Source organism: Narcine bancroftii, chromosome 3 (assembly GCF_036971445.1).
Source record: "Narcine bancroftii isolate sNarBan1 chromosome 3, sNarBan1.hap1, whole genome shotgun sequence".
Classification (NCBI taxonomy): domain Eukaryota; kingdom Metazoa; phylum Chordata; class Chondrichthyes; order Torpediniformes; family Narcinidae; genus Narcine; species Narcine bancroftii.
The window spans coordinates 229,012,338-229,031,585 of NC_091471.1; positions in this window are offsets into that span (position 1 = coordinate 229,012,338).

The following is a 19,248-nucleotide window of genomic DNA, read 5'->3' on the forward strand; positions in this document are numbered from 1 at the left end:
CCTTAAAATATTTTAATCAGCGTGTCACCCTCGAAGGCATTTATCGTCTCAATGAAAATGACAGAATTGTTCAGATTATCACACAGATTTTTGCAAGTTCTTTTTTTTAACCTAACGCTAAGTTCCTTCACGTTTGGATGAATTAACATTAATTTGAACATGGCGATTAAGATTATAGACTTGGTTTTGTCCTGGAAACTTCCTTTGAAGACCACAGAGCCCACCTCACTGACAAAAGATAAAGGAAGAAAAACCCAACACCCAACCCCAACCAACCAATTTTCCCTTGCAACCGTGTCTGCCTGTCCCACATCGGACTTGTCAGTCACCAACGAGCCTGCAGCAAAAGTGTACATACCCCTCCATAAATCTTCATCCGCAAAGCCAAGCCAAAGAATGTGTTGGAACATTTTTACATTCTGTTTAGCTTTGTGATAAAGTTCAATAATATCGGTATAAAATTAGGGTTTTTCTTCAAAATTTGTTTAAAGTTCAATTTTTATTAGACCCAAAAATGTGTTTTTTTTGTGTTATATTGTTCTATTTATGGACTTGGAATTGGATACGTTTCAGACAGCATTTTCGAGTTTAGCATTGGTGGTAGCGCATAAATGTGTTACAGCTTCCTGGGAAGACTAAGTTTAGATAAATGTAAATAGTGGGCATAATGAGTTGAGGTCCTGTAATTATGTGGAAAAAAGCATATAATATACATGATAATTATGATTTTTGGTTAAGATGTGGTTGCATTATTTAAAATGTATGAATTTAGTAATATCTTAAACCAAGGTATGTATTTTCTTTATTTTCTTTAATGCTTTGCTTATGGGGTCTATTGAGGGTGGCGGAGGGGGTGGGATAGTTGTAGTTATAATCTTTATATTATTGATTTTGTAAAAACATTTTTTTGTAAAATATTAAATAAAGTTTTTTTTAAAATGTTAACCATGTTTTAGATGCATACTTGATGTAATTGTATCTTTCGATTATTGCTTTTTCTGTTCAGGTGGGAGGTGGCTCAGATGCAAACTCTTACAAAATCATTAGCCACTTGTTGTATTTGTCTCTCCAGAGCAATCGAGTGGAGTACTACACTTATAATTTTGTCGTTTTTGTTTTTTTGAGAGGTTTTTTTTGTGTGTTTCACTTTGCGGTTTTATTTTGTTAGTTTTTAAGGATTTTTACTTTTTAATTTTGAGCTATGAGTGGTGCACGTCCAGAGGAGATTTATGGCTTATGGGTAATTTGAATTTTATAACTTTTAATGCTAATGGATTTAATAACCCAGTTAAAAGAAAACGAATGTTAGCTAATATCAAGAAGATGAAGATTGAAGTAAAACTGGACATAAAGGAAGATTTTAAAAAAAAAGCTTAGTTAACTAAGTTAAAGTTAAGAAAAATATTTTATAAACGTATCAATTTGAGAATACCTTACAGAGTTCTAAGCAACATTATTATGAGTTAGGTGAATGTGCCCATAGTGTCTTAGCATGGCAATTGAAAATGGAACAACTTTTGAGATCTATTAATACTGCTAGAAAAGGTGCAAACGTTTCTTATAAACCTCAAGAGATCAATTATGAATTTTATAAAGATTTACATTCTTCTGAGGTTGTAAAAGAAAACGACTGAATTGATGCATTTTTGTCTAATTTAGATATGCCTTCATTAGTAGATAAAGAGATTAACGTGCTAGATATTCAATTTAATGAGATGGAAATTAAAGGCACTATTAGGAAATCCCCAGGTTAGAATAGTTTTACCTCTGAATTTTATAAAGATTATTTTTGACTTATTGTTCCCTGTATTAATGAAAATTGTGAATCAGACTACCAAAACTGGTTCTTGCCTGGAATCTTTTCCTAATTCATTGATTAATGTAATTTGAAAAAAAGATATAACTCCATTAAAAGTTGGATCTTATGGACTAATTTCTTTACTGAATGTAAACTATAAAATAGTGGCAATAGATAAGCTATGTTTCTGCCAAAATTGGTCCATGTAGATCAGGCTAGGTTTATTGAAAACAGAAATTCAGAGGCCAATATTGTTATAGTCATTTCTTTGATCAATGCTTCACAGCGGCCACCCAACCAACCCATGATAGTGGTGTTAGATACATAAAAAGCGTTTTATAGAGTGGAAAGGAGATTTTATATTTAAAGTATTAGAGAAATTTAAATTGAGACCACTATTTACTGGTTGGGTGAAGGTAATATATTAAAAAATCCATCAGCCAGGGTGGTGACAAATGGGCAAACATCTTCTTCATCTGCACTGACTCGATCGACCAGGCAGGGCTGTCCTTTGTCACCAGCCTTGTTTGTATTAGTCATCGAACAATTAGGTCAAATGATTAGGCAGGATGAAAATATTAAAGGTATTAAGGTAGATTCAGAGGAATATAACATTAATTTGTTTGTTTTAGTATGTTTGACACACACTGAGAAATCTTTGGGACATTTGCAAACACGATTAGAGCAGTTTGATAAAATGTCAGGATATAAAGTTAACTAGGAGAAAAGTGGCATCATGTCCTTGGTAGAGGAAGATTATTCAGCTTGTAAAAAAAATTCGTCTATGGTGGTCTGATAAAATAAAATATTCAATGATCGTTGTGGATGCTAATTATCAACGTTTGTAGAAGTTAAATTATCTGCCTTTATTGAGTAAAATTAAATATGATTTAAATAGATCGAAAGACTTACCAATAACTTTGATGGAACGTGTCAATTGTATAAAGATGAATATCTTTTCAAGAATGCAATATTTATTCCAATAAATTTCTTACAAACTTCACAAATTTTTAAAGGCTTTAAATGCTTTAGTACGATTGTTTTTGTGGAGGGCTAAGTTGGCAACAGCTTCATTACAAAAATTAACTTGGAGATATGCCACATTTCCAAAATTACTATGAAGCACCCCGTTAAAATTCATTAATTGGATGTTAGATACTGAACGTCCTTTGATATGCGCTAAAGTGGAAATGGCCAAAATTCTGAACTAAATGGAGATCAATTGCTTTATAATGGATTCTTATCTTTTATAAGATGATCACTTATCCGTGTGGAAACACGTAATGGAGATATGGCTTAATAGGAATCAGATTTCTGGAACTAAAGTTAAAATTTCTCCCAGAACTCCATGTTCTCTTTTTCAGTGAACATCAATTTTTGAAATCATGGGAAAAGCAAGGTATTTAATTGGTACAAGACTTTTGTGAATTGCGTTCTTTTCTTTCATTTAATGGACTAAGGTAAAAATTTGGAACTAGGTCAAATACATTGTTTGAATAATATCAATTGTGTGCTTTATTTTGGACGTGGGTTAAAGTTACTTAAGTGAATGACATTTGAAGCTTTAATCACAGAGGGAGGAAAGAAAGGATTTATTTCAGAAATGTACACTTTGTTACAATGTAAAACGAGGACGTCAGATCTGTATAAATCAGGAATTAAATCAGAGGAAGACTTAGCTATTTCAATATCTCAGGAAGAATGGATGATTATGTGTGAAGACAGTATGACTAAACTGATAAACGTGAGATATAGATTGGTTCATTATAATATTCTTCATCAGCTATATTTAACTCTTGTGAAAAGGTGAAACCTTTTTGGTGTAGAATTTTCGAATTTTAGGAAAGCCTGTTTAAGTTTAAGTTGGAACTTGATCCGATGTTAATTTTACTTGGATACAGTACAACATTGATTTTGGGTTTAAAATTGGAGAAGTGCCAACTTGCATTTATTCGATTGGCTTTAGCAGTGGCTAGGAAGTGTATTGCAATTACTTTGAATAAAGAAATTGAGTTCAATATTAAGAGATAGGATGCTGAGTTGGGATCGTGTATTCCATTGGAAAGGATAACTTACAACTTATATGATAATTATTTTTTTTTAAATTAAGGTATGCGATCATTATATGAAACATGTGGGCTTAGTAATGTAATAAGGTCTTTCTTTCTTCCCGGAAAGAGAGGGCACACAAGAAGTAAATGACCATACATTAACTCCATTTTATTTTATTTAGGATAGTTTGTAGGAGGGGGAAGGACAGGGGGAATAAAATGGAGAATGGTTTTGTATATCTGTACTTCTTTACCTTATATTTAAAACATAAAATATACAAAATCATATTCAGAAAAAGTAATAAAGAGGAATTTCTTCTCCCCTGAGGTGACTTTGTTCAATTCGTTTAGCAAAGAGCAAGAAGACGACATTATTGAATACATTTAAGTCAAAACACGTAACAGAACTTTGATCAATGCAGGAATTAACAATTATAGAAAACGGCCGGGTGGGGAGTAGAGTGAATCGACCGATCTGTCGTGATCTTATTGAATACCGTTGTAAGATAACTGACCAGATAAGTTTCCCTGGTCATATTTCTCGTGTTTTGTTTCTTGCAATGCACATGGTATGTTCAGTGCAAAATGCATGAATGTTTATCTCTCATGGATCAGGCTGCATGGCCTCTTTCACTGCTCCAGACGCGGCTCCAACCCAACTATTTCAAAAGGCCAACTAATGTTACATATTGATTTGAAGAAAAAAAACTAGTTTTATGCTTCGGGTGGCTCTTTGTTTATGTTTAATTGCAGCTCAACGGATATTACAATGCATTGAGAAATTGATCCCTGAACTTGGACTGTTATCACATAAATAAACGTATTTGTGCAACACCCTAAACTCACGAACATGTATCCTGACTGTGATAATATGTATTTGGAATCCACATGACGAGTGGGGTACGTTCTGTCAATAAAGGAAGTGAACATGGTGCACCAATCGCATCAGAATAAAGCTGCCAGAGATGGTGAAGAGCAAGATCACGGACCTTCTCCTGCTCTCCATCTCCGGGTCATTGTGGTTCTCACCTTTGCTTTGACACCTCAGCCCTTTACGGACACGACTAGCCACTAAAATATTAAAGGTATTAAGGTTCAGCAACAAAATTAACACGAATGGGAGTAACGGTGAAATAATGGTATTCAGGGAATTAAATGCCACCCATGATGAATCCGTAAAGCTGCAAAAAGAACCAGCCTACATTGCCGATCATTTTCCCGGGTTCAAATGTGAAGTAGAAAGGAACGTCTGTAAACAGAGCAGAACACCTGCTGTTGTCAAAACCACTGCTGCCGTTTTAACTGTGCAGTATTTTGTTTTTAGCTTCGGGCAGCAGATGGCCACAAATCGATCAAAGGTGAAGGTGACGGTGAACCAGACGGAACAACCCGTGGTGGCACGAGCCAGAACCGCGATAACACTGCAAACAGGAGTGATGTGCAAGAACGTCTGAGGGAAATAAAAATAATTGATATTTGGCGACCAGGTACAGAGTGGCGCAAGTGGAGAGGCCGCACTTAGTACAACACAATTACAACGCCAGTCGCCCGGTTTTGAAACCTGTTCTGTCTGTAACGAGTTTGTACGTTCTCCCCGTTTCTGTGCGGGTTTCCTCCGGGTACTCTGGTTACCGCCCACTTCTCAAAACGTGGGGTTTATAGATTAATTCGATATTTGGGCAGCGCCGGCTCGTGGGCCTGAATTTGAATTGAAATTTATATGAACCTCTGTTCAGGTGTCAATAAGATTATTACGTCCACCGCCAGTGACCGAAGATTGCCGTAGAAATATAATCGCGATGTATCGCATCGCTCAATGCACGAGGGATCAATTCTCAAGAATTCCTTCTCAGCATAAAACTCCCCGTTTTATGGGGTTACTTTGTAGAACATAAAACACTGCAGCTTAGAACGGGGCTTTCGGCCCTCGATGTTGCGCTGAATTTTTTTTCCCTACCGAAATAAACGGATCCCTGCCTTCCTCGTAAACCTCTCTCTTCCTTCATCTATGTGCCTGTCTAAGGGTCTCTTAAATTCAACCAATGATTCATACTCCACCATCACACCCGACAAGGCATTTCACGCGCACATAACCCTCCGTGTAAAACACTTAACCGTGATGTCTCCCCCAGGTTTCATCCCTGCACTTTATTACAGATGTCCTCTGGCGTTTTAGGTAAAAATTGATGGATGTCTTCCTTCTGTGGCTCTCAGAATATTGCGATTAAATAATCACCTCCCATTTTTCTTCGTTCTGCGCATAAAATTACCAGCTTTGTTAACTTTGCCTCTTAAGACATTTTTCTATTCTGGCAACGATCTGGCCAATCTCCTTAACAACCTCTCCATAACTTCCACATCATTCCTATAATGAGTTCAACAGAACTGAAGACAATATTCTAATTATGGTCTCACCAGTCATATGTAGTGTTGCAACATGACCGCTTGACTCCTGATGTCAAGCCCCCGACTTATGAAGCCCTGCATCCGATAGACCTTCATAATTATCCAATCAAGCTTTGCGGAAACCATTTTAGATGTATGGATTTGGACTGCCGACGCCCCTTTGTTTTCTATATCGTTTAATATTCGACCATTAACCCTGTGTTCAGCTTTTAGCTTTAACCAATCAAAAAATAGGTCGCCTCACACTTATCCACATTGTACGCCATCTTCCAATTTTATCCCCATTTCCACACTCTAACTATATATTTTTGTAACCTTCAAAAACCCACATTACTATCCACAATTTCTCCAAACTGTCTATTATTTGCAAACCTATTGATTCATCCATTCACTTCTTCATTTCGGACATTTCTAAGAATAACAAAGAGCATCCGTTCAAGAACATATCCCTGTGGTATATTTCATCTGGCCATGAACATAGATCTTAATGTTTTACTAAGTTCCCACATTTCTTCACTAACATCAACATAACCCAGGACATCAGCTTCTTCTATTCAGACTTTACCCTGACCAATGTCCTTTTCTAGAGTGAACACTGAAGAAAAGTATTCATTTGGGACCGTCTCAGCCACATCTACCTCCAGGCACATATTGCCTCCATATAACCATATAACCACTTACAGCACAGAACAGGTCAGTTCGGCCCTACTAGTCCATGCCGTAGCAAATCCCCACCCTCCTAGTCCCACTGACCAGCACCCGGTCCATACCCCTCTAGTCCCCTCCTATCCATGTAACGATCCAGTCTTTCCTTAAATGTAACCAATGATCCCGCCTCGACCACGTCTGCCGGAAGCTCATTCCACATCCCCACCACCCTCTGCATAAAGAAATTTCCCCTCATGTTCCCCTTATAATTTTCCCCCTTCAATCTTAAACCATGTCCTCTAGTTTGAATCTCCCCCTTTCTTAATTGAAAAAGCCTATCCACATTTATTCTGTCTGTCCCTTTTAAAATCTTTAACACCTCTATCAAGTCCCCTCTCAATCTTCTACGCTCCAGAGAAAAAAAGCCCCAATCTGCGCAACCTTTCCCTGAAATCCTGTCAACATTCTCGTGAACCTTCTCTGCACTCTCTCTATTTTGTTTATATCTTTCCTATAATTTGGTGACCAAAACTGTACACAGTACTCCAAATTTGGCCTCACCAATGCCTTGTACAATTTCATCATAACCTCCCTACTCTTGAATTCAATACTCCGATTTATGAAGGCCAACATTCCAAATGCCTTATTATTTTGCAGTCCTACCTTGGCTCGGGTCAGCTTTATTAAAAATTTGTGTTTTTATAATTTTCAATCATCACACAATCAAAATGGAAAATAATATAAAAGAAAAAAAACACATCAATATCCATAATATTAACAAAATGCACGTCGATATTAAAGAAAGTGAAAAATGGGTCAACATATGAATCAATTATTATAAAGAAAGAAAAAATATAATAATACTACAAAATGCAAATTTAATGTCCATGTTATACCAAAATGGGGAAAAGATAACAGAAGGATAATAGAAAGAAATAAGAAAAAAAATAAGAGGAACCTTCCCAGAAAATAGAAAAGAAGAACAAGTAAGTAAAGAGGAAGAATAAGAAAAAGAAAAGATTGGCTTCACCTCTGGGGGGTGGGGAGGTTGAAGAAATGGGAAATCGTTAAAGATTTACCCCAATGAACCCTTGGTATGAATTCCATATTCTTGAAAATACACCAGACCTGTTTCTGACTTTCTCAGTGTTCACTCCGTGGAACACAATTCATTTATATTTCCTGTGGGCGAAGCCTAGTTGGGAATCAGATTTCAAAATAACTGCTATGGATTTCATTGCCACCAATAAAGTGAGCTTAATTTTTTTTTTAAATGATATTTCAACAGCCTCATTTTAGGCCCTATGTCTTGTAAATTTCCCAATAAAAATGAATCAGATGCATATAGCACAAAATAGAAAAATCCCAGCGGTGGGCATAGCATTAGATGTGGAGAAAGCCTTGGATAGATTGGAATAGGACTTTTTATTTAAACACTATGCTTCAGGGATTCCAAATAGTTCCATAAATTTGATAAAGGCATTATATAATCAGCCAAAAGCAAAAGTGATTACAAATAAACAAATGTAGAAACCCTTTGTTTTAGAAAGGTCTTCTAGACAATGTTGCCCATTATCACGTTTTATTTAAATTTCCATTAGCAATCAAGCCATTAGCAGAAATAATTAGAACCGATAAAGAAACTGAAAGTTTTAAAGCAGCTGATAAAAATCATAAAGTTAGTTTATTTGCAGATGATGTTATAGTATATTTATTGAGATGACCAGAAATAACATTAATAAGTTGTTTGAGAAATTAAAACAATATGGACTAATATCGGATTATACAGTCAATATTGACAAAAGTGGGGTGATGCCTATGGTGCATATGGATTATTCTAATTTTTAAGATTGTCAAATGTCAAATGGCAAAATGATTCAATTAAATATTTTGGAATAAAAATTAATAGAAATATTAAAAATGTGTTTAAGTTAAATTATTTGCCATTATTTAAAAAATGGAAAAGGATTTGAGAAGATGGAAAGATTTACTAATAACGTTAATAGGAGGAGTGAATTGTGTTAAAGTGAATATTTTTCCAAGATTACAATATTTACTTCAATCGTTACCCATTCTTGTAGCAGAATCATTCTTTCGAAGTTTAAATAAAATAATACGAGAGTTTATTTGGAAAGGTAATATGACAAGAATTGGTTTGGAAAAATGATCATGGAAATTTGATCAGAGAGGACTAAAATTACCACATTTTAAGAAATATTACAAAGCAGCTCAGTTGAGATTTTTGTCCTCCTGTTATCAAATGGGTGAAAAAGTAATCTGGGTTCAGATTGAAATTAATAAAATTGATGAATTTATTCCAAAGCAAATTTTGTATAACTGGAAGAGTAAGTTGTTCAAAGGAACCAAGGAGACATTAGTTTAAATACATTTATTTAAAGTATGGAAAGAACCCATATTGAGAAAGGAATTAAAAATTATCAATTACCAACAATGTTAAAACAAAACCAACTTCTTCCTTTTAATTTGAATAATTCATTATTTGATCATTGGTATAGAAAATGTATACAGTGGATACAAGATTGATTTTGGGACCTTTTTTAAACTTTTGACCAATTAAAAGTTAAATACAATATTCATAACAATAAAAATATATATTTGCATATTGTCAATTAGAATCGTATTTAAACAAGAAATTGGGGAGGGATTTGGGACTTTCTGATTCTGCTTTTTAAAATTGAGAAGTTAAATGAACACATTTATTTAATTCACATATGCATAAAATATTTACATACATTTCTTATTCCAGTATATTGAAAAACAGTGATTAAAAAATCCCACTTCCATCCTACCCCTGCCCCCAACAATCCAAGAGAAATGAAAGAGAGTAAAAAAGAAAGAAAACATCTGAATAAACTCTCTAAAACTATCAAAAAATATAACATATCATGACAGTCCGCCGTGGAGGTCATCTGGCTGGTGCTCTGGGCGGCGAGTGCAACCAAAAGCGAGCAGACCACACAGAGGCACTGGCCCCAGTAAGGGAACCGGCGGATGAAAGGCAGGGCAATGTAGGGGCCAGCGACCCCAAAATGGACCTGGCCCCAATACACAGCCAGCAGACAGGGTCAGCGCAGGGTGAAGAAGGGATTGTTTTGCAAGAAGTACCCGAGGGTGGGAAACCCACTTTTATTATGCGGGCCATTACATCAGCAAAAGAGGGAAACAGCGAAACACGAAGAGGATAAAAGTCGGGCTTGAGCCCCCAATTAACCAGAGCTATACCTGATTACTCTTCTGTGTGTGCATTTCTTCCAGCATGCGGTAACAATTAGTGACCCCAACTGCTAAGATGGCATCTAAACGTAACGATGAGCGAACAGGCAGTTTCTCTCAGGCTGCCGACATTGAGACAAATCAACCTGGCTTTTGATTTTACCAGGTTGAGTTACAGTCTCATATCCGGCTGATCACAGCAGAATCCACCCGGTACTATGACATGGTGAGTGTCCTGGACCAGGACATTGTTAATTGGCTGGCCAACGATCGCGAAACTGCTGTCGGAAGGCGACTTCATCACCTTCAAGGACTTATTAATCAAGATCTTCGAGCTCTCACAGCGACATGAGGGACACGTCTGCTCCACTTGGATGGGCTAGGGGCAGGCCGCCATTGGCTCGAATGAATGAGTTGCTGGCCCACTTTGGTAAGCATGAGCCCTGCATCATGTTTGAGCAGGAATTCATTAAGTAACTTCCTGAGATCGTGCAAATACTCCTGCCATACGCCGACTTCAGCGACCCCCTGAAAGTCGCTGCATGAACGGATGTTCTGTGGAAACAGAAAAGAAAGTGCTTGGCATGCGTGGGGCTCATCACTAAACCCCACGGCCAGACCCTTGCAGACCAGCTGAAAGAGAAGGAGACCCACATAGGAGGTGAATCAGACCTGTTGCTAATGGCCATGATGGCTGGCCAACAAGAATGCCCCTTGTACATGTGGCACTCTTGACTGCGATTCCTCGTTGTCACAGAAGCAGAGGTCAGCATCCTGCCACTATCGGCACGGGACCCCAAGAGCAGATAGGCAGGTCCCACACTGAGAGCTGCAACAACAGCATGAGGATGGCCTAATGAACAAGAAGGTCCAACTGCGTTAGGAGCAGCCTTTTCTCGTGGGTATTCATGCTGATCGCAGTGAAATAGCTTCTCCTTAGGGAAGACCCTGCGTGCTCACAGCCTGCTCATAGAACTTAAGGCTTGGAGACTGGTCCATGCAATGACCGTCAAAACCTTTCTCCTCAAGGACGCTAAGCCTCAATTACCCCACCTGAACTCCATGTAGCAATCCATACGCCAAGACTGTGGCAGAGTTCCCAGCAGTGCTCACCATAGTGATGCCCCAGTATGGAGTATATCACATCCTTATCCAATACCCACCACGCCTCATAAAAAAAAATACATACTTCGCCTCTGGAGAAGACAACGCCGGATTGATAATCCGTGCTGTACATCAAGAATTTAGTGACTAACCTGCATGGGGTAAAGATCTTTTTCAAAGTGGACATTGTACGGGGAGATCATAAGATCCTAATACACCCAGAAGGTATCCCCAAGACCGCCATTATCACCTCATTTGGACTGTTCAAATTCCTGCACATGCCGTTCACGTTGAAAAATGCCACACAGTTCTTCCAGTGGCTAATTTTTGTGGTGCACCGTGACCTGGAATGCACCTTTGTCTACTTGGATGACATCCTCATGGCGAACAGGGACCAACAAGAACAATTTGGAAACTCAAAACCCAGATGAGTGAATTCGGACTGAGGATCAACCCAGGCAAATGCCAGATCATGTTGGAAGCCATTGACGTCCTGGGCCATGGGATAACCAAGGAAGGGGCCTTGCAGGGTAGTGAAAGTTTAGGCCATCCAAACGTTTCATTGGCGAGCACAACCAGGGGACCACAGAAGTTCATTTGGGATGATCATCTTCCACGACACATTCCTCTGCTCATCTGCCTGGATCATGCGGCCCTTGTTCCCCAGATGGCGGGCAAGGAAAAGGTCATCAAATGGGATGAGAGGTCAGTGGAGGTCTTCATAAAAGCCAAGGAAGCCCTGGAAGGTGCCGCTTTTTTGGTACACCATATGATAGACCGTCCATCGGCCCTGATGGTGAATGCCTCAGTAATTTTGAAGAGCTGACTTCTGGAGCAGCAAATTAAAGAAAGTTTGCGACCACTAGTGTTCTTCAGCAAACATCTGCGGCCTCCAGAACTGAAGTACAACACTTTTGATAGAGAGCTACATGCACTGCTAAATATATTATATTTGTTAACTTTGTTGTATTATATGCTAAATTCCTTTATTTTCTAACAAATCCAGTTTGATCAACATTTATTAATTTACGTTGCAATTTTGCTATTCTATTTGCTAACATTTGTGTCTTTATTTTATTATCTACATTTAACAATGATATAGATCTATACGATGATGGTTTCAAAAGAATTTTCTGTATTTTCTTAATCACTGTTAGAGATAGGTATAATTGAGGAAAAACAATATATATTTAACCAATCTATTCCAAAATTTAATAATTTTTGTCATAGTTTATTTACATGATTGCATCCAATCATTTTAATCTATTCATTTATTTAAATCAACCTCCCATTACCAAAATTAATTTATTCAAGCCATGTATAGTTATTAATAATTCTAATTTATTATCTATAGGTTGTATCAAAATAGCACCTAACATATCAACAACAAAAACCTTAACCTGATATAAACAGAATAAGATAATGTTTGGAACCTTAAGTTTTTTTTTCCTCCATTCGTTGAAAAGTATTAAATTTACCAAATCAGTCTTCTATTTTCTGAATCCTCATTCGACTATTAATCTTCAAAAATTTATTATAGAAAAAGGAAGGTCTATGTTGATATAAAAACATTTCTTGAGAAATAAAATATTTTCCAACTATTTAATAGTCCATTTTATTCCATAATTCAAGCACATGTTTCAAAACAGGCATATCTCTACATCCTATTAATAATTTTGGATACCATTTATTGATAAAGTCCTGCATACTGTTTTCTCCATGTTTACTAAATTCTATTTAACCCAGGTTGGAAATTTATCTACATTAAACGTCCAATCTCATTAATAAATTTCTTTTGAGTTACCTTCTTGTAATTCTTAAATTTGGGAAGTTGAAAACCTCCCAATTCAAAGTTCCAGGTCAAATTTTCCAAAGCCATTTTAGCCAAGAAGTAATGTGATGGAGTAGTGGTCGGTCGGGCTGAACCAGCCCTTTCCAGAGAAAAAAAAAAGAAAAACGTTTGGAAAAGACAGACCTCAATGAATATAAAACTCAAGAAATAAAAAATAAATAAAGTTACAGAGAAGAACAAGAAGATGGCACCCAAGAGAGAGAAAATAAGAACAACGGGAAAAAAAGAAGAAAATTCACTGGAGAAGAAAGAAGAAGGCCTTACACACATGCAGGAGCAGGGAGTATGGTGGTGAAGAGCATTTGATCTCTGAGGTTGGTTAGTGCCCTGCAAAGACGCGATCTCCAGACTGATGTGCTCCAAAAATGACCATGACAGAAATAGGGAAAAGGTAGAAAATGTGGAGTAAGGCGAAACTGCTGTAGAATTGGAACCAAATGATTTAAGAAAAAAATTGGAAGAAAACAACAAAAAATGAAATAGACTCAAGAGTTGCTATTTCAGAAAATTGAGAAAATGGAAAACTATAGTAGTCGAAACAACATAAAAATAGTGGGCCTGAAGGAGGATGAAGAAGGTGCAGACATGAAAGAATTTATAAAAGGATGGATCTCGAAGTTTTTGGGAACCACAGAATTGCATGAAGAAATGGAAATAGAAAGGGTACATAAAGCAAAAGTACCCATGCTACAAACATGTCAAAAACAAAGATCTATCTTGGTAATTTTTTAAAGATATTTGACAAGAGAAAATATACTGGAGCGGGCAAGGAATAAAGTTAGAGAAGATAATAAGCCATTGGAATATAAGGAACTAAAATATTTTTTTACCCAGACATAAGTTTTGAACATTTAAAGAAGAGGAAGGAATTTAATACAGCAAAAATGATCTTATGGAATAAAGGTTATAAATTCATGTTAAGACATCCAGCTGTACTTAAAGTATTTATACCTGGGTAGCAAAATGGACTGTTCTTTGATCCGAAGAAAGCAGAAGATTTCACAGAACATTGTAGGACAGAAGAATAGATGAAGAGATGTAACAAGAAAGAACACTGGCGATAAACCATTTATAAAAATGTAATAATATAAAGTAAAAATAATGTATATGTAAAGAACTAAAGATGGAAAAGAGAAGGGAAGGGAGGAGGAATGGGAGGAAAAGAGAGAGCTTTGTTATATGTATAAAAACAGCATTTTTGTGGGGGGCTGGGGGTGAGAGAATAACTATCACTGCAAAATCAGTTGATGCTTGTGAGCAAGATCGCAAACCAAATGGAAAGGGGAGTTGTGGTTGCCCAGCAAGGAATAAAGGACAACTCAGAGCAGGGGGGGAGGTTCAATTGGGGTTAAGGTGAAATTGGGTGTGAGGAATGTCGGAGTACTTCATGCTTAAAATGTGTTGTCAAACATTGAGTTTAAAAGGGAAAACTAAAAGACAAAAATGGGAAAAAGGTGGATGGAGGTGGTGGGGAGGCAGAAAAGAGGTGTAAACAAGATATAAGTTGGTCACGTTGAACTATATGACTATAAACATTAATGGAATACATAACCAAATTAAAAGGAAGAGGCTACTAAATTTACTGAAAAAAAGAGAGAAAAAAAGATACAGCATTTGTGCAGGAAACACATCTAACTGAAGTGGAACATAACAAATTGAAGAGAGACTGGGTAGGGCACATAGTGGCAGCATCATATAATTTGAAAGCTAGCGATCTAGCCATATTAGTTAACAAAAATGTACCAGTCGAAATAGAGGAGGAAATAATAGATCCAGCAGGGACATATGTATTGATAAAGTGTCAGATATACTCAGAAATGTGGAATTTGCTCAATATATATGCACCTAACAATGGGGATCAATGGTGTATGCAGAAGATATTTTGAAGATTGCAGACACACAAGGAAATATATTGATAGGAGGGGATTTTAACCTTAATCTGGATACATTGTTGGATAAATCTAGACAAAAGACAAGCAAAAGAGAATAAAGTGGACAAATCTATGTTTAAATCAATGCAAGAAATTAAACTTATGGATATATGGAGGAGACAGCACCCAAAAGAGAAGGAATATTCATATTACTCAAGTAAGTATAAAACATTCTCAAGGAATGATATGTTTTTGTTGTCGGCCCATATTCAAGGGAGAGTCAGTAAAACTGAGTATAAAGCTAGAATACTTTCAGATCATTCACCCCTGCTATTAGCAATAGAACTGGAGGACATTCCACCAAGAACATATAGATGGAGGTTAAACCCCATACTTCTTAAAAGACAGGAATTTAGAGAGTTTATTGAATGCCAAATTAAACCATATTTTGAAATAGACTCTGAATCGGTTAAAGATAAATTTATACTATGGGATGCAATGAAAGGTTTCATTAGAGGACAGATAATAGGATATGTAACTAAGATGAAAAAGGAATACAATCGAAAAAAATAGAGCAACTGGAAAGGGAAATAGCAAGTACAGAAAGAGAACTAGTGAAAAGGGATGATATAAAGAAAAAGAGAGAATTGGCAGACAAAATATAAAATAAGAAACATTACAAATGTAGAAGGTAGTGAAGAACATAATGAAAACAAAACAAAAGTATTATGAATTGGGATTAAAAAAACACATAAAATATTGGCCTAGCAACTTAAAACAGAACAAGCTATAACATCTGTATCGGTATCAAGGAAAAAGGACAGGCAAAGCACATATAACCGAAAAGAGATTAATGAAAACTTTAAGGAACAATTATACCAAACTGAGAATGAGTAGAAAGATGATAAAATAGAAGAGTTTTAGCTAAAATTGAACTGCCGAAATAGCAAGGAGAGGAGCAAACCAAACTGATAAAACCATTTGAAATAGAGTAAGTACAGAAGATATTTTAAAAGCTGCCGAACAATAAAACACCAGGATAGGATAGATTTCCAAAAGACTTTTATAAAACATTTAAAGAGTTATTAATTCCTCCTCTCCTGGAAGTAATGAATCAGGTAGAAGAAACACAAAACTTGTCAGACTCATGGAAGACAGCAATAATTACAGAAATCCAAAGAAGGGGAAGGATCCATTAACACCAGCATCATATAGACCAATATCCATACTTAGCTCAGATTATAAAATAATAGTGAAATTATTAGCAAACAGATAGGCTGACTGTGAACCAAAAATAGTTAAACAAAATCAAACTGGATTTATCAAGAAAAGATGAACAGTGGACAATATCTTTAAACTTATTAATCTAATTCATGTAGCTCAAGGTAATAAAAAAAACAATGGTAGCTGTTGACTTGGATGCAGAAAAAGGCTTTGACAGGGTAGAGTGGAACTACTTATTTAAAGTATTACAGAAGTTCATTATGCCAGAAAAAAATATTAATTGGATTAAAGCATTATATAATGGACTGTTCGCAAATGTAGTAGTAAATGGATATGTTACAAACCAATTCAAATTAAGGAGATCAACTAGGCAGGGATGTCCATTGCCCCCTCATTGTTCGTCTTAGCTATTCAGCCATTAGCAGAGCTGATAAGAATAGAAAATAAAATAAAAGGGATAAAAGTTAAGGAGAAGGAGTATAAAATCAGTTTATTTGCAGATGACATCATAGTATACCTAACAGAACCAGAGATATCAATAAAAAGGACTACATAAGTAATTTAAGGAATATAGAGAAATATCGGGGTACAAGGTCAATGCAAATAAAAGTGAATTGATGTCAATTAGTAATCTGGATTATACAGAACTTAAAAATGAATCACCATTTAAATACCAAGCACACACAATCCATTACCTAGGTATCAGGTTAGACAGGAACTTAAGCCACGTGTGCAAACTAAATTATCAGCCATTAATAAAGAAATTACAGAAAGACTTAGAACATTGGAAAGAACTACCGCTAACGTTGATAGGGAGGGTGAACTGCATTAAAATGAATGTGTTCCCATGGATACAATATGTATTTCAAACGTTACCAGTACACTTAACAGAGAAATTATTTGTTGAACTAAAGAGAATAATAGGGAAATTCTTGTGGAAAGGGGGGAAATCGAGGGTAGTGTTATATAAATTAACAGAGAGGTATAACCAAGGTGGTTTGCAGAAACCAACCTTCAGAAATTAATATAGAGCTACACAATTAAGGTATTTATAAGATTTCTACCAGACGAGAGAAAAACCAGATCGGTCTAAGATAGAACTAGATAAAATAGGCGAGAAGGTACTGGAACATATACTTTATAAGTGGGATGAAAAGATGATGCAATATAACAGCTCACCCATATTGAATGATTTACTTAATATATGGAAGAACATTCACATAAAAAGGAAAAAAAAATGAATTACCAAAAACCAAAATTGTTATTGACACAAAATCCACTAATCCCTTTTACAATAGATAACCTTTCATTTAGAGAATGTGAGAGAAAATAAATCAAAAGAATAGAAAACTGTTTTTTTTTAGGAAATAACATTAACATTTGAACAGTTGAAGGCCAATATGGAATAACGTACGGTACAATGTTTGCATACCATCAACTGAAAGCTTATTTAAAGGATAAATTGTGAAACAGATTGAGATTACCAGAAGGAAGCAGCTTTGAATATGTGATTACAGGTGCAATGATAATTACAAAAATTATAACAAATATTTACATTAAGCTTCAAGGTAAGGAAAATGATGAAATAAGCTATAAACCCAAACAAAAGTGGGAAAAGGACTTAAGCATAAAGATAAAGAGTTAAGCATGAGAAAATTAATGATCCGGAGCTATGAAGAATACAATACACACACGATTAGGCATGATACAGTATAATTGGTTACACAGGTTATATGTCACTCCTCAAGAATTATAAGAATGTGATCCAACATTATCATATAAGTAAAAATGGAACAGGAAAACAATACATGCAATTTGGGCATGTACAAAAGTGAATACGTTTTGGGAAGAACAAAATCAGATATTAAATAAAATCACAAAAACAACATACCAAAAAAATCCAGAGATCTTTCTTTTAATTAACGTAAGAAGTAAAGAATTAGGCATGAAACTGGATAAAGTGCAAAAAATATTAATTATGATAGTCTTAGTGTAGCAAAAAAAATTATAATGTTTTTTTTTAAATTTTTTTTATTTTTCACACCATAAATCACGTTAGCCATGATATACACTTTTTCTTTTTCACACATATACAGTGACTTTTTCTCCCCACCCCTCCCTCCTCACAAGCCACCCCCCACCCCCCCCCCTCTCATCCATTTTAGGTATACAATCTAGGTTGCATTAAGCCAGTCAGACAATGTTGTCATTCAACAAAAATACACCAGAAATTCTACTGAGTCCATTCTTTTCTTCTCTTCTCCTTCCATCAACTTAGGTAATGTTTGTTCCCAGTAGGTTTTCGCTATTGTATTTAATGTAAGGCTCCCATACTTGTTCGAATATTTCAATATTATTTCTTAAACTATATGTTATTTTTTCTAATGGAATACATTTATTCATTTCTATATACCATTGTTGTATTTTCAAATTATCTTCCAATTTCCAGGTTGACATAATACATTTTTTTGCTACGGCTAGGGCTATCTTAACAAATCTTTTTTGTGTATCTTCCAAGTCAATTCCAAATTCTTTATTTTTTATGTTACTTAGGAGAAAGATCTCTGGATTCTTTGGTATATTGTTTTCGGTTATTTTATTTAATATCTGATTGAGATCATCCCAAAATTTGTCTACTCTCTCACATGTCCAGATTGCATGAATTGTTGTTCCCCTTTCTTTTTTACATCGAAAACATCTATCAGATACTGTTGGGTCCCATTTATTTAACTTTTGCGGTGTAATGTATAGTCTGTGTAACCAATTATATTGTATCATACGCAGCCTCGTATTTATTGTATTTCTCATCGTTCCAGAACATAATTTCTCCCATGTTTCCTTTTTTATCTTTATATTTAAATCTTGTTCCCATTTTTGTTTAGTTTTACCATTTGTTTCCTCATTCTCCTTTTCTTGCAGTTTAATATACATATTTGTTATAAATCTTTTGATTAACATTGTATCTGTAATCACATATTCAAGGTTACTTCCCTCTGGTAAACTCAAATTGCTTCCTAATTTATCTTTCAAGTAGGATCTTAGTTGGTCATATGCCAGCGC